Here is a 16059-nt window from a genome sequence, read left to right as displayed (position 1 = left end):
CTAAAGGTTTTCTCTTCTGTTTTACAGTACACTCAGTAGTATAAATCAGTATCGCATTGATGACAGTGAGGTTTTTGTTTGCTTTAAATAGTATCTGGGACCTTGAAAGCTATAAACAACCATCCAAGATACAACTGCTGGTCTTATTTCATTTGTAACAAAAGTCAAGAGTCAGGAAATTGGGGAATGGAAACTGGGCCCCAGGATTAATCATCTACGTGAACCTTATTCCATTCTAAGCCGGGGGAAATAGATCTTTTCCATCTATCACTACTGGATGTTTGGATCAGGAAGAAAATGGGTGAATGGCAATCATGAAGGGAGAAAAACGTGGACCACGACTCTGTATGCTTACGGAATCCAGAACTGCAGCACCCACTGAGACTGAAGACGCCCCTAAGCCTCGGCGTGAAGTTCCTCTTCAAACCTGGATCGGAAACTATCCACCGAAGTCACTTTTAAACAAGTACTACTTTAGTCGAGAGGATTGAAGACTTGTAGGACTGAGGAATAAGCCCACAAGGTCCAGAGAAAATATTTGCAAGCATAGAGAAGTAGTCCCCTACTGGAAAGAGATGAAAAGTGAAACAACTTAGAACAGAAATACCAAACAATATAGAGAGGCATGATCCGAAGGCTGTCACCAATCCCGTGCATCATTGTGTTTATAAACTGGAAGGGAGTGCGTTTTTCTTCTTATATTTTCACGGAGAAACAAGCAAACAAACACAAGCCTGATTTGGCCTCTGCTGCTGTAACCACAGTGAGCCCCCTGATTCTTTGCATCCCCGTCTTCTCAATCAAATGCCGTGGCGGGCACAGACGACATTCGGAGCTTCGGGGAAGCTTAAAGAGCAAGAGTCTGGCCCTTTGTGCACATGTCAATTACTCAGACATCATCATAGAGTGGTACTGAACCATGAAATGGGAGATTGGTCAAATACAGCAATAAAAACCCAGGGGCTCAACAGGAAGTCAGAAACCATGACTGATGTTCACGATCATCTTAATATACCAGAAATATTTCTTTAGTAGGATTGAAGTTAAATGACTTGTTCAATACATTTTATATTCAAAACATGATTTGAATGAAGGAATTAAGGTGCTCCTGATTTCATTTACATACCCTTTTTGTCAGCACTTATGTATTTTTATGTTAAGGACTACGTTTGCTGGGTCCATTTGAAACGTCTAGGGTTTCCCTGGTTTATTAAGGCTAATTTGAAATTATTAAAATTATTAATCATGTAGAAATTATTCCTGTATCTTACTTCATATTTTATGTTGATCATAGAGAATTAGTTTGACTTCTGCTCTTCTTATTCTTTCCATTGGTGATTTTTCCTCAAAGGGTTTCCACTTTAGGCCTTCTTTGCCATTATTGATTACTTATGGAATCCAATGCATCCATTCGTACTCACTTCAATAAACTAAATGGATCGATATTTACATAATTTCTGGGGCTAAGAAAAGTATCTGAGCATGGTCTCACCTCCAGGTGTTCTCTGAGTGCTGCCCTTCATTTCCACTGTTGTTATGAACAGTCAATTAGACCCCAGCTCATGGAGATTGGACTCATTCGATTCTCTTTAGCCAATTACTCAGAAACAGATTGCCATCTCTTTCCTCTGGTCTCTCTGAGTGAGAAAGCTCTGCTGACAGCCGCTCAGCATCTGGGCAACATGCACGCTCCCCTGACAGAGAGGTGACAGCTGCACGAGGTGACTTGACCAGTAAAAAACCTGGTCTCTCACATGCTTGCCTTAACCCAGGAGTATATTCAACTGATAACTATAACCAAGACCAGAGAATCGTGTCAGGAATGATTGCAAGTTCCATGACCCCAGAGTACATTTTTATTGTTGTTTATTTTTGGAACTCAAGGGTAACATGACCTTCAAATGAGAGCTGCCTTTTATTGCTGCATCCCATGAAAAGAGGCAATAAAACTGTATTCAAATCTAAAGGAAGGCATTTCAAGGTCTTGTCCCTGTTGCATGTTCCTTGGCAGGAATCAGTGCTATGCTTCATTCTCAGAACCACTGCAGCGACGGAAAATCGTGCCCTTGCTTTACGACAGGGATATTTGGACGCAAAGACTGCAACAGTGCAGGATTTTGTAGAAAGATGCATTTTTTGAGAGAATTTGGCAAAACATGGAACTGTGTGATCCACAGATCTCATATTGTATTGGCACTGCCCTAATTCCCTTTCCAGATGTCCAAAAAGAAGGGCAAAAATGAGGATGCCTTCCAGAGGCCGACATTTCCTCCCCCCTGGGAGTTACCCAGACGCACAGGACCGCAGTGTGTGGCCTGCCCTTGGTTCTAAAGCATGATCATTCTCAAAGGAATGCGTCACTTGGCACAAATCCAAGGACGCAATCTACAAGGAGCACTCATACCCAACACAAGGAAACGATCGAGTTTGCTCTGTACATACACTTATCTTAAGATATGTTCTCAGTTTAAACTTCTGTGGAGGCAGCAGCCTTTGAATGGCAGTTGACAATGAGATCGGTGTTTGCTTCCATGCCAGGCAGTAAATCTTAGTTTAAATGCCAGGCGAGATGGGCTTTATAGCTCCTACTGCAGCTTCAACTTCCCCTCAGCATGTGGAACTGCTAAAAAGTACACTGGATTGTGAACAATGTTCCCATTTGCAATGGAATCATCTAGTTGTGTTTATCACTATTTTTCCTTTTCAGTAAGGTAGTACAACCCAGTGTGACATGAAAACTTCTCCCCCTTTTAATGTTTACAATGCAATCTTTGATTTTCAGCTGTTAGATCTCATTATGGGGAAATATTTAAAAACCAAAGCCCTACTTCCAACATTGTACTCCTTAAATGCTAATAGAGGTAGCCTCTGACATTGAGTTTGACTCTCTCACAGGTCCTAGGAGAGTTTGCCCCAAGATATTCTCTCCAAATGTGTCTTTGCAATTTGGAATTGAGTTTACACATGTTCATATTCCTATTGGAGGCAGCTAATAACTCAGTCATGTTTTATTGATCTTGCTTCAAAAATGAGAGTTTAATTGGTGGGAAGAGATTGGTGCTGGCTGGTTGTATTTGGTAATGTAGAGTGTAGACTCTCAGGGGAGATCGCTAAGTTCTAACTGGGAAAGCAGGATTGGTTTCTGTTCTGTCCCCTCGTGCTGATTTTGATTGTTTTATGAAGGAGGCCTTAGTGCTCTGGGTGCAAGCATAAGGCAGGTTTGGGTTTTATGGAATCACATCGGGTTGAGTATCCAATGAGAGGCTGGCTGTTGCTAAGGATAAATTGTGACCTCTGACCCGAAAATTCAGAAACAAAAAGTGAAATTTCTATTTGTACACTTTTCTTTTTGCTTCTCTCTATACACATGTGTTGATGTTAAATACTCTTTCCAGTTGTATCACTATTATTTTTGCTTCTTGTTTACCAGACCTATTTTGCCGAGAAGTGGATTTATAGGAAGAAGATGGGACCTCAAGATTAGAAGAAGGCTTATTAACAGCCTACCGGATGAAGCAACACAGCCTTGCATACTGAGAGTGGGGCGGACTTGCAGCATTAGCTGATGACCGTCCAGGATGGCTGCCTCGTGTTTGGAGTACAGCTCAATATATAGCGAGGACAAACATTCTTACAAAGGGACCAAAAGGGGGAAAACATTGATGTGATCAAGAATTTCATCGTGCTTAGATCCACAATCAATTCTTGTGGAAGCAGCAATCAAGACATCAAAACACATATTGCATTGGGTGAATCTGCTGCACACAACCCCTTTAAAGTGCTGAAAATCAAATATGTCACTTTGAGGACTAAGGTGCACCGGACACAAACAAGTGCCTTATGTGCATGTGAAAGTTGGCCATTGCATGAAGAAAACGGCAGGATAATCCATGCATTTGAGTGATGGTGTTGGCAAAGAATATTGAAAGTACCATGGACTGCCAAAGGAACAAACAAATCTGTGTTGAAAGAAGTAAAGCCAGAAGGCTTCTTAGAGGAAAGGATGGTGAGACTTCGTCTCCTGTGCTTGAGACATGCAGTCAGGAGAGACCAGTCCCTGGAGAAGGACAGCATGATTGGTAAACGGAGAGGCAGCAGAATAGAGGAAGTCCCTTAGCAAGATGGACTGGCACCGCAGCTGCACAGTGGGCTTCCGCGTAACAGTTGTGCGGTTGGCCAAGACTGAGGGGTGTTTCATTGTGTTGTACAAAATGACACAACAGCATTTATTTGTCTTTCCCTTGGCCTTTCATCTCTCATGTGTTGGCCAAATTTTCCTTCTAGCTAGCTGTGTGATAATCTCTCGCTCCCAAAAAGATAACCATCTCTATTTGTGCCATGTATTCATGGCAGTGTCTCTGTTAACATTGCATGTAAGAAAGTAAGACATGTCCTTTTAAATACCAAAGATTCCAAATAATATTTGAGTTGAAGGATGGTATTTTTCAGGATAGAATGAGGGAGAAATAGTCTGGACAATATTTCAAAGTCCCATGTTCTGATCCCTGAGCATAATCATCAAGAATGTGTTTTCCCTTCTGCCAGGAAGACGTTGAGCCAGGGCAGGCTCATTTTCAATCCCGTCAAAACCATTGTCTTGTTTATTGTATGAAATTCCTCCCATTATTCACCTCCCTGGCACTCAGGGTTTATGTACCTGGCCCCTGTGTGCCCAAGGTGTAAAGGCTGTACCACTGAGATGGGGCATGCCTCTCTATATTTGCAGAAGGACCATCCACAATGTAAAAACACCCTATGTGGAATAAAGCAATTTTGTGGCAACAGTTCATCAAAGAGGTGATTTTGTATCTAACTTGTCAGACTTCCGCGACATTTGACTTACTGCGTTTTGACTTACTGCGTTTGGCTCGAGATGCCCTGGCCAGTCTGCGGGCTGTTTATGAAATGCCTTGATATGTTTGAAATTTGCGTTTGCCAACTCTATTTGGAAATCAAGGCATGGAGAGAGACAAGTAAAGGCATCTGTTGTTACCAAGTGTGCAATTATTCTTTCCCATAATCCATTTTTTCTTGGAGATGATTGTTTTGATATCATGTTATGAAATAGGAAAATAATCCTTGCTGTGGCTTATTTCCTAGGATATGTGTAACCACAAAACGCAGGCCTTGAACTTTCATTTGTGGGCTGCTAACTATAGGATCAGCAGTTTGAACCGACCAGGAGCTCTGAGGGAGAACCATGAGGCTGGTTTCTGTGGTGAAAGGTACAGCTTTGGAAACTCACAGCGGCAGTTCTCCTCTGCTCTCGAACACTGGTACGAGTCAGAATTGACTCAATGGCAGTGAGTGTGGGTTGGGGGGGGGGGGGTCCAGCAGTTCTGACTGTGCAAGACACTCTGCCGTGCTCTCTTCAGGGCTCCCTCTCTGGCTCCCCACGATGGATTCCAGCCACCCCCTCACTTCCATGGAGTCCCTCACTTGGGTTATTCCCTGCCTGACTTTCTGGACACGCCATCCAATGGTCCTCAATTATGCTTTCTCAGTGTGGAAAAGTATTTTCCAGTTCTTCCCCTCATTAAAATTCTTTCTTTTCTTCCACACCCAGATTACCTCTGCTTAATTTAGGAGCCTTGCTTTAGATTCTTGCTTATACCGACCACTCTCTCAATTTGTGAATATTACTTTGTCCCACCCTCTGGATTGCAAATCGCTTGGCTATCTAATACTTTCCTTTATACCTTAGCAGCCTGCACAGAGCTGGACTAAACACAGACTCACTCCCCTGCAACGAGGGAGTAGGGAACAGATAGGCTTATGAGCCCCTGCCCCATGTTAAGGAGTCCTGCAGGTGCAAGGGTTAAACACTCAGCTCCTAGACACAAGGTGGCAGTTAAAACCCACCCAGCAATGCTGAGGGGAAAATCCTCCAGAATCCCCTTCCTTAAATTACAGCCCAGAAAACTCTGTGGGACAGGGTTACATGAGCCCAGTTCGACTCCGCAGTAAGTAACAATAGTTAGATGGGTGGTTTGCATTTGACTACTAATCTAAAACTTGGAGGTTCTAACCCACCAAACAGCAGCACAGAAGAAAGGTCCAGTGATCAACTTTCATAAAGATTGCAGCCAAGAAACCCTCTCGAGAGAGCAGGGCTAGTTATTGGTACCTGGGATTGCTATGTGTTGAAATTGACTTCAAGCCAATGGACTTCCTTTGGTTGAAGATCCTGTTACTCTTACTGTTCACTGTGATGATCTGAGAAACAAGCGCCTCTCTTCTCCCTGATATACATCCAGGTAAGAATAACAATACAAGGAAAGCTGTCAGAGCTAGAACGCCATCGCCTCCCTTACTTTTCTGAATCCTCTAAATTCTGTCTTTCACAGAGGATAAAACCACCAATTATTCTCTATTTAATCAAGAATATTTGAGTTTGCTTTCTCTGACAGGTTTCCATCTTTTGTTTTGATATCTTATGAAATACATTCCATAACTTACACCGATGTTCCTACGCAACTATTATTACCACTGCCACATGAGCCAAGTTCTCTCTGTGTCATCTCATTGATCCTTATTACCATCTTCAAAGTGAGGCATTGTCCTCTTCAATTTACTTAACAGATGAAGATATCCAGGCTCAGAAAAGTTAAGTCCTTTCTCAGAGACAGCGAATGACAGACCCAAGCTGGGATTCAGGTCACCCTCCTATAGGTTGCTATGAATCAAGATCAATGAGTTTGTTGTTCTACTAAATGAAGCACAGAACTCTATTCTTTTCTTTTTTGTCTTATTGTGTCTTTGGAGAGGTGGTGAGAGAAAAGGGGCTCCACCCATATTTATATTCATGCATTCTCTCTCTCTCTCTCTCTCTCTCTCTCTCTCTCTCTCTCTCTCTCTCTCTCTCTCTCTCTCTGTCTCTCTCTCTCTCTCTTTCTCTCTCTCCTCACAGCCCTGGGATGACTGTAGGCTGCCCAGAGGCTTCCCCTGCAGTGCCCTGCAGTAAGATCTCATCTGCCTTAGGGGAAAATAGACCTTTCCACTCCTTTCCCTGACTCAAATCCCACTCTACATTATGGCTCCTCTTGCTTTCACTTCCTTCCTAGGTGATAGGGTTGGTTGCTAATTCCTGACAGGCTGGTTTACATGTTTTGTTTCTCTTTCTGCTTGTTGCCTTTGTGTGGACTCCTACCCCAACCCCCATGTCCACCCTGACTCCTGGTGATCCCAGGTGCACAGAGAACCGCCCCACTGGGTTTGCATGGTGGTAACCTGTCCTCCACGGTGCCTCAAGGTGGCTTTGAATTGCCAACCTTCTGACTGACAGTCAAGCACTTAACTGTTTTGCCCCTCCCAAGCACCCCTCTTTTATACCAGACCAGGAGATAACTAAGAAGCTCTGAGCCACAGTGTTTAAGTCAGCGGTTCTCAACCTGAGGGTCTTGATCCCCTTTGGGGGTTGAGCAATGCTTTCACAGAGGTCTCGCCTAAGACCATTGGAAAACACATAAGAACCAAGACACCGCTTCTCTATCAGTCGCCAGGCGGGTCTGCCCCCATGCAGATAAGCCCAATACGAGTACTCTGCAAGAAGACTCTTACCCATTCTACACCATGCTTCAAGACAAAATTCCATTTATTTGTAATTACAAATAACTAGTTCACAATATATGATTACATATTGTTTTTGTGATTGATCACTATGCTTTAATTATGTTCAATTTGTAACAATGAAAATACTTCCTGAATATCAGATATTTACATGATGGTTCAAAACACTAGCAAAATTAGATTTATGAAGTAGCAATGAAAATAATGTTATGGCTGGGGGTTCACCACAGCATGAGGACTGTATTAGAGGGTCGCGGCCTTAGGAAGGGTGAGAACTGCCGGTTGAAGTGCTCAGTTTCTAACTGAAAGTTCAGCTATTTGAATGCACCAGCTGCTCCACAGGATATATCTGTGACAGTGAACCCCCATATAGATTAAAGCTTAGAAAACCCAACAGGGAAATCCAATGTCCCATAGGTTAATAAATAGATTCCAGTGTAATATTTATCATCATTTCTAAAACATTGTATGTGTATATGCCAAAGGGAATTATAGACTAAGAAACTTTCCCCCAAAGGTAATGTACTTTCAATAATGGGAACATCAGGGGTAAAGAAAAATATGAAGTTGTAAGGCCTTGAGCGATGCCCCTCCACTGACACTATACGAGACACTGCCTGTCCTCAAAGCCCAAGCCCTGCCCACTCTCTCATCCTGCTCTTCCTCACACTTGTCTTGGAACCAGATGAAATGAGCAGAAATTGTGGTAAACCTTCCTTTCTCTACCTGTAGCCTTCTTTGTATTATTTTACCCATTAAATAACATGGAAACTTTAAGTCACTCATGTGGAAGTACTTTATGTAGAACACGCATGAAATTGGTCTCAAAAATAAAACTTTAATGAGATCAGGGACCGAGGATAAGAACAGTGCCTGGCATAGAACGAGCCCAGGAAACATTCATTGCATGAATGAACAGATGGTATTGCGACATATCAAAGCAAATAATTCTAAGTGTAATCATGAAACATAGCAGCTATTGAGTTAACTATTTGCCAGATACTCTTTAAAATGCTCTGAAGATATTAATTGAATGTTTAGAACAACTATAGCTCCATTATAATGAAAAGGAAACTGAGGCACTAAGATAGATATTAAACAGCTTCCTAGTCAAACAATCCAAAAGACACCCCACACTAGGAAGAAGAGGCTGTCCACTCCTATAAAGATCCACGACTCTCTCGGGTCGTGGTGAGTCAACTTGGCTAGATGACAATGGGTGGTCAGTTTTAGAAATGAAATTCAAAACCAGACAAGCTAGTTAGCTCTAGAGACTGCTAAGCCAACTACTACAATTTATTTTTCTTCAGAAGTCAGATACTCCAGAAATCTTGCTTTGGTTACTACTCCTGGAGCAGGTTGGGTAAAATGTTCCCTTTGGGATCACATGACATTAATTTACGTTTGTCATTCTCATCTCGCATAAAAATTGCTGGGCTTAGAATGAAAGTTGTTTAAATACATTGGAGCAAAATATAAAATTCAAAATCAATTCGTGCTAACATTAGAGACACTGGACATTTTAAATCTGGAACATTATTCTGATCATTGTATAAAACCCTTAACTCTGATTAAAACAGCAAAAATAAACTCTACAAGCCTCCAGAGCCCAGTATGTTAATGTCTAAGATCTGAATTTGCTGAGCAATAGCATTTAATTTTCTTGGTACTTCCAATTTCAGCTTATGCGGTGCTATCTGGCTCACATCAAAGCTCCTTTGCCATGGATGCCATTTAATTAGCTGTCGACTCTGCACTGGGCTCTCATCCTGCCACATATTTCTTTGATACGTGTGGACACCTTGGTATTTCTAAAATGTGGTCTCTGGACTCATGTTATGAAAATTCTCAGAGCAGTCCAGCTGTGGCTTATTGGGTCAGGTCCGTAAAGGAAAGGTCTCAGGCGGCTGTGGGGTCTCCCAGCACTCAGGTCCGTTGCTAGGAGACGATATTGATCTTTTGTGGCTTCTTTGACGATGACCTCCTCTACTTCCCAGTGATTGATTGGCATCATTTATAGCAGTAGGGTAGTTAGAAGCTTTGCCTTGACTTTAATACTTATAAAGTTAAAAAAATAATCATTTAAATTAAAACATTTCGTAGAATCGTTTCCCTCTTATATCTACCGTGGGGATGTCATTCAGGATGCCCGTGCAGTAATTCAATTTTCCATATGAATAGATGAATATATGTATCTTTTCCCCCTGTCTGAATATAGGTGAAACTATTAAAAGAGTTCATTTGGTTGTATTAAACGAAGCCAATATGTTTCAAAAGGATCGAAAACAATTTGCTTCTCAGTCTGCCTTAGCCACCTCATCTTGGTAGCAAAACTACAAGTAAAATGGCCTTTATCAAGACAATTCTATCCAAATATTACAATATTCCACCCATCCAATACAGAGAAGATTAATTACGCCACAGTGTTCGAAGGTCTGATCTCTAAAGTTCAAGTTAGACAGTGCAGTCAATAACTCAAAGACTAGTTCCATGAGGGTGCTGTGCTTCATGCCTGCGTGAAGGATGTCACTACATTAGAGCGCTGCTCCTGAACAGCTTGGCTGCTGTACAGCAGTGTAAACACAGATCCCCAAGATTAAACGCTCAATATAAACATCCTTTCCCCTTGTACTTTAAAGTAGATTAAACCAACCCAGTGGATAGTTTTAAAGAGAACCATTTTTATTAGTCCTATGGTAAACCCTGCTGAAAGAGATGCCCCAGCAGTATTTTGCCAAGTATACTCATCTGGGAGAGGGCTTTAACAAACCAGTGTTCTGTACATTTTGACTTCCTTATTCAGGTTTCTAGGAGGAATGGAGATATGGTGGTTTTCGTAAAAATGATGGCACTAAATAAAGATAAGTGAAACCAGTTATCAACATGTGGACTTGCCGTCAAGGTGACCCCATGGATTGTAAAGCAGAACTATGGATTCTTAAGGTCCTGACCACTCAGAGGTAGGACCTCTGCCCCAAAGCTCTTTCTGCTGAGTAGCCTGTGGGTGCAATTAAAGTATGAATCTTTCTATTAATATAACTGCTCCCAGAGACTCTTCACAGAGCAGATGCTGAGTGTTTATATTGAATACCGATCTCTGCTCTGTCTCTCGCACACTCTCTCTCTCTCACACGCAAATATGTGCACACAGGTAAGGAAACAATTATTGCTAGGAAATTGTCTGATTCCATATATCAACAACGTAGTCCAAATGCATCAATCCTTCAATCTTCCTTATTCACTGTACTGCTTTCACAGGCATGTGAGACCACTGAAAATGCCGTGGCTTGGGTCAGGTGCACTTAGTCCTCAAAATGGCATCTCTGTCCTTCAGTGCTTTAAAGAAGCCTGATACAGCAGGTTTTCTCAATACAATAAGCCTGCTGATTTCTTGACTACTCATGCCATGACTGTTGATTGAAAATCCAAGTAAAATGAAATTCTTGTGAACTTCCAAGTTTTCTCTGGTTAGCATGATGTAAGAATTTTTGTTTTCTTGTAATTGAATCACAATCAAGACTGAAGGCTGAAGCCTTTGATTATCATCAGCAAGTGCTGCAAGCCCTCCGGCTAGCAGGGTGCTGCCGTGTGCACGCCCGGGGCTAGCTCATCCTCCTCCGCTTCTGATGCAGTGTTCTTCTTCCTGGACTCCAGCTCCTCTGATTATTTGCTCAGCATACAGTTGGAATATATACGGTGGAAGCACACAGCCCTCACACACACCTTGCTTAATCTCTACAACAGAATATCCCCTTGTTATGTATGAATGACTGCCTCTTGGCCCATGTTCAGGTTCCTCACGGGCACAATTATGTGATCTGGAATGATGGTTAGGGGTGATGTCGACTAGACACTTCTGGCTAGGGGTGGAGTCAATCCTGTCAATCAAATGGGAGCATGACATTTCACGGGGATGCGGCCTTTTGTATAAGAGCAAGATCAAACAGAGATTTCTCTCTGACACTTTCCCTTCTGCCTCTCTGGGATTCACCATGATTCTGTGTGCTTCCAAGGGCAGCCGCATGTGGGTCACCTGACCCTGAGAGCAGCCAGTGCCCTTCCATGGATCCGCTTCATTCTGCACGTACTTGCCTGTCATCTCCCTGCTCCCCTGTTCTTTGCTTCACCTTTCGGCATGAGTCACCTTTCTGCATGAGTTGGACTGGGCTGGAGGGTCTTCTTCTGAATAGTTGCTTCTTGGTGTAAATGTATTTTTGTGCTTTGATGAATGTCACTGGTTTGTTACTCTAGGCAACCCCATCTACATACCTACTGTTCTTCTCAATTGTATTCATAATGGATTATGCACCACACAGCCATGGTTTTAGGAGTGAACATTTTTTCTTGTATTCTCAGCTGTCCAACAAGATGCATCTGATGTTAGCAGGGATATCCTTCATTCTACATCTTCTGAATCTGTCTTGAATTTTGGGCAACTTCTAGCTTATGTACTCCTACAACCATTTCTGAATTAGCTTTGTGGAAATTTTACTCTCAAATTATAGTAATGAAATATTTTATAATTTCTACCAAATAATACATTTAAATTAATTACCACAATTCCTTACAGGTCTCTTGGTTGGGATAATTTCAAAGACTTCTTTTTGACAAGTTTGAGAGACTTCACTTGTTCTTATATCTGGATGATAATTGGGACATATTTTCAGGTTTCTAATAATCTCTTAGTAGTAATACTAAATAGGAACAAACAAATAGTAATTTAAAACTATCTGGGTGATATTTATATGTCTATGTTCACTCTGTTATAATTCATAAAGTTATTTTCTATCTATTATAAAGTAATAGAATGTTTATTACAAAACTAATTTCAGGTTGAACCAAAACATATAATCCTTTCTTCCAAACAGAATCTTTTCTTAGTCTGAAATAATAGCTTTCACCTATTCTTTAGAGAACCAGAATAAATTAAAAAAACACCTAAAGGTTTGTCAAGACATAAGAATATCTAGCTGTATTCTTTAAACATACAATAGAAATTGGATTTGGTTTAAACCGTCTATTGAAAATTTTAACATGTGTCAGTGTCAACAATCTGTCTTATTTCCTGGATCACTGCTCATGTCTCTTAACCTTTTGTAGCCCATATTACCAGAAGGCTCGAATGTTGTCGCTAGAGCCAAATCTTAGCTCCCTTGCTTTGTCATTCGCTGACCTAATTCTGTTTCGGTAAGTAGATTGTCTTCTGGGCTGAAGTCATTCAGATGAATGGCTCAATTGTTTATGCCTCAGCATATTTATTTTTTAATTTATAGTTCTCCACCACAGTCATGTCTGTATATGCCATAAACTCAATTAAAGACAATCAATCTGCAGCATGAAGGGTCTCACTTTTGTCAGAAGAAACAGCCTCGTCTGCGGATCAGAAGGTGAAGTAGCGGGGGAGACGCAATGCGGCTGTTTGTATAGCCATTGTAGCTGGTTCAGGCAGTTTGCTCTCACCTACTCACTTAGAGCCATTAAACCTGACAGCTCCCAGCCTGCAAACCCCTGTGGTGTTAAAAGTCCATGTGCATTTCATGTCATCTGGCTGAGTTATAATGGTTGTGCTTGCCTATTTCACATCCTGTGAAGCCCCTTCTCAATGAGAATTGTATGTTTCTCCCACCCCCACCCACCCACACACACATCTATTCTTTCCCTGAGCTGTTGGGCACCTTTCTGCATCATTTAATGCTGTCAGGGGTAAAAATCACAGTGATATTCAGCTTTTTGCTCATGGAGCATGTAATATAGCAGACTATTATTATCATATGATAAAGTATAAGGCTACAGACGTAAAAATGCACAACCACCGACCACTACTAAATTCTTAAGAGATTTTCATTAGGTGTTTTTTATTTTTGTGTTTCTATAGGAAAGTCAGGGGGCTAAAATCACTGCAAAAGGTTAAAGTAAAAGATTCAATCACACAGATATACAATCCCTTAAGGATGATAAAATACCAAATGAATTATATCTAGAAAAACAACAAAATTCTCCAAGTATGTGATCTTAAAGATCCTGCTCAAACCTACCTTTTTTGTAGCTGAATCAACTGAAGATTAGATTGATAAATGGCTGCCTGTAAGGCGTTCCAGCCAATGAGGAGAGGAAGGGCAAGATGAAACTAAAATGCTGATATGCTTTATATCACAGCATATACATATCTATATACATATATGTGCTTTTTGCCATATAGCATATGCTTGATACATAAGAACACATCTGTCCTTTATAGTATACAGTCTACACATAAATACACATATACATATACGTGTGTCTATATACATACATATATATATAAGGGTTTCAAAAATGTATGGAAAATGTGAGTAAAAGGTAATGGAATTTTTCAGTGAAAATTTATAAGCCTCTTTATATTCATAAACAAACACTGAAATATAAAATAGGTTATAAAATGCATTAAATTGTTGTTATCCACAGTGTGTGTCAACAGTTGAATCAATTTTGACATAGTATAATTTTTATCAGTGTTTCTCACTCCTATTAACTGTCCTGCTTCACATTCAAGTGGACCCTCTCACTACTATTGTTCTTAGTTGCCTTCTAGCTTTTAGGACCCTGAACAATTCTATTTGCAGCTGAACAAACATTGAAGGGTCCTGAGCCATCCTCAAAAACGTTAGTATACAAAATCCTATCGTTGAGGTTATTATGTAATTGCAACTCATTGCCAGGACCGAGTACTTGAAAACAAGTACTTACTATAAATAGCTTACTAGACACCTTATAGGAAGAGGTCAGGAAATGGAAGGCCAACTTATTCCAAGGAAGAAGAAGTAGATGCCTATTTGCCAAAACGTTGTTGTTAGGTGTGATTGAGTTTGTTCTGATCCATAGCGACCCTCTGAATGACAGAACACAGCATCGCCCAGCCCTGCACCATCCTAGCAATTGTTCCGCTGCCTGAGCCCATTGTTGCAGCCACAGCGTCAATCTTTTTAGAGGGCCTTCCTCCGTGGCCCTACCCCTCCACTTTTCCAAGCATGCCATCTCTCTCTAGAGACTGGTCTCTCCTAACAACGTGTCCAAATAGGTAAGACCAAGTCTTGCCGTCCTTTCCCAGAAGGAGCACAGATCAGTCTGTCCATTTAGCAGTCCACAGTACTGCCAATATTCTTCTCTAGCACAACAATGTGAAGGCCCCAATTCTTCTAAAGCCTTCCTTATTCAATGTCCAACTTCACATGCAGATGAGGCCATTTAAAACACCATGACTTGGGTCAGGCACACATTAGTCCTCAAAGCTACATCCGTGTTCTTCAAAACGCTAAAGAGGTTGTGCAGCAGATGTACCTAAGACAAGGGTTTTTGATCCTTGAGAGCTGCTTCCATGAGCATTGACTGTGGCCCCAAGCAAGAGGAAAATCCTTGACCACTGCAACCTTGTCTCCATTCATCATGATGTCTGTTACCTATTGGTCCAGTTGTGAGGATTTGGGTCCTCCTTACAGTGAGCTGTACTCCATACTGAAGGCTGAATTTGACAAGCTGGAAATCTAGAAATTGCCAATGAAAAGAAGAAAATAGGGAAGAAAGACGGTAAGAAAATAAAAGTAAAGGAGGGAAAATGAATGGTAGTGAAATAAAAAAAAGGCATAGAAAGAGAAGGGAACGGAAATCCACTTGTCCTGCTGTTAAAAGATGATGTCCGCCTACTCTATGAAACAGATGGCAAAGTCTGATTGTAGATATCTGCTTAGGCCCAACCTGGAAGAATTCTTTCCCTAGATATTGTATTTAAGATTTCAAATAGAGTTGACTGTCACCATACATTTTGGTACATGAATACAAAACCCATGTATGGAATTAGCCATTTTAAGTTATTCTCTTACACAGAAAAGCCATACAGCATATCAATAAAACTTGTTTTTTTCCCAATATAACTTTTGTTTAAGTGTTCCAATGTAGCCTTCTTTTAAGATAGTGTCAATAAAGCTATTTTCACATTAGTGCTGAAATGCGACTTGGTAATTAGGGAGTAAGTAAAACTGACAGGCACATGATTGTAAACACATTTATTATTGAGCATGATAAGCTAGCAGTGAATCCCACATGAATTTAAATGATTAGGCACAGGAATTATTATGAATAGTTTCAGCAGTCAATAAACAATCCTAATTAAAATACACCAATATTATCAACTAATACAAAATGGCCTGGAAAACTGCTCAACAATGAGTTGAAAGATGAGGTCTTTTCATCATAAATGTAAAATAGTACAGATTATCAACTTCTGAAATTCACTATTTGTAAAAAAGAATATGTATGTAATTAAAATTATTTTAGTATACATTGCATGAACCATTTTTTATTTTAAAAAATTAGCTAAGTACATAAACCATTATTTGAGCATTGTGTACATAGAATTAGCAATACTATTAACAGATTTGTTAAATGTGCTAAAATACACAAACATAAAATTCACCATTTCAAACATTTGAAAGTGTCCAATTCAATGACACATAG

This window comes from Tenrec ecaudatus, chromosome 5, assembly GCF_050624435.1.
Source record: "Tenrec ecaudatus isolate mTenEca1 chromosome 5, mTenEca1.hap1, whole genome shotgun sequence".
Lineage (NCBI taxonomy): Eukaryota > Metazoa > Chordata > Mammalia > Afrosoricida > Tenrecidae > Tenrec > Tenrec ecaudatus.
This window is presented reverse-complemented; position numbering follows the sequence as displayed.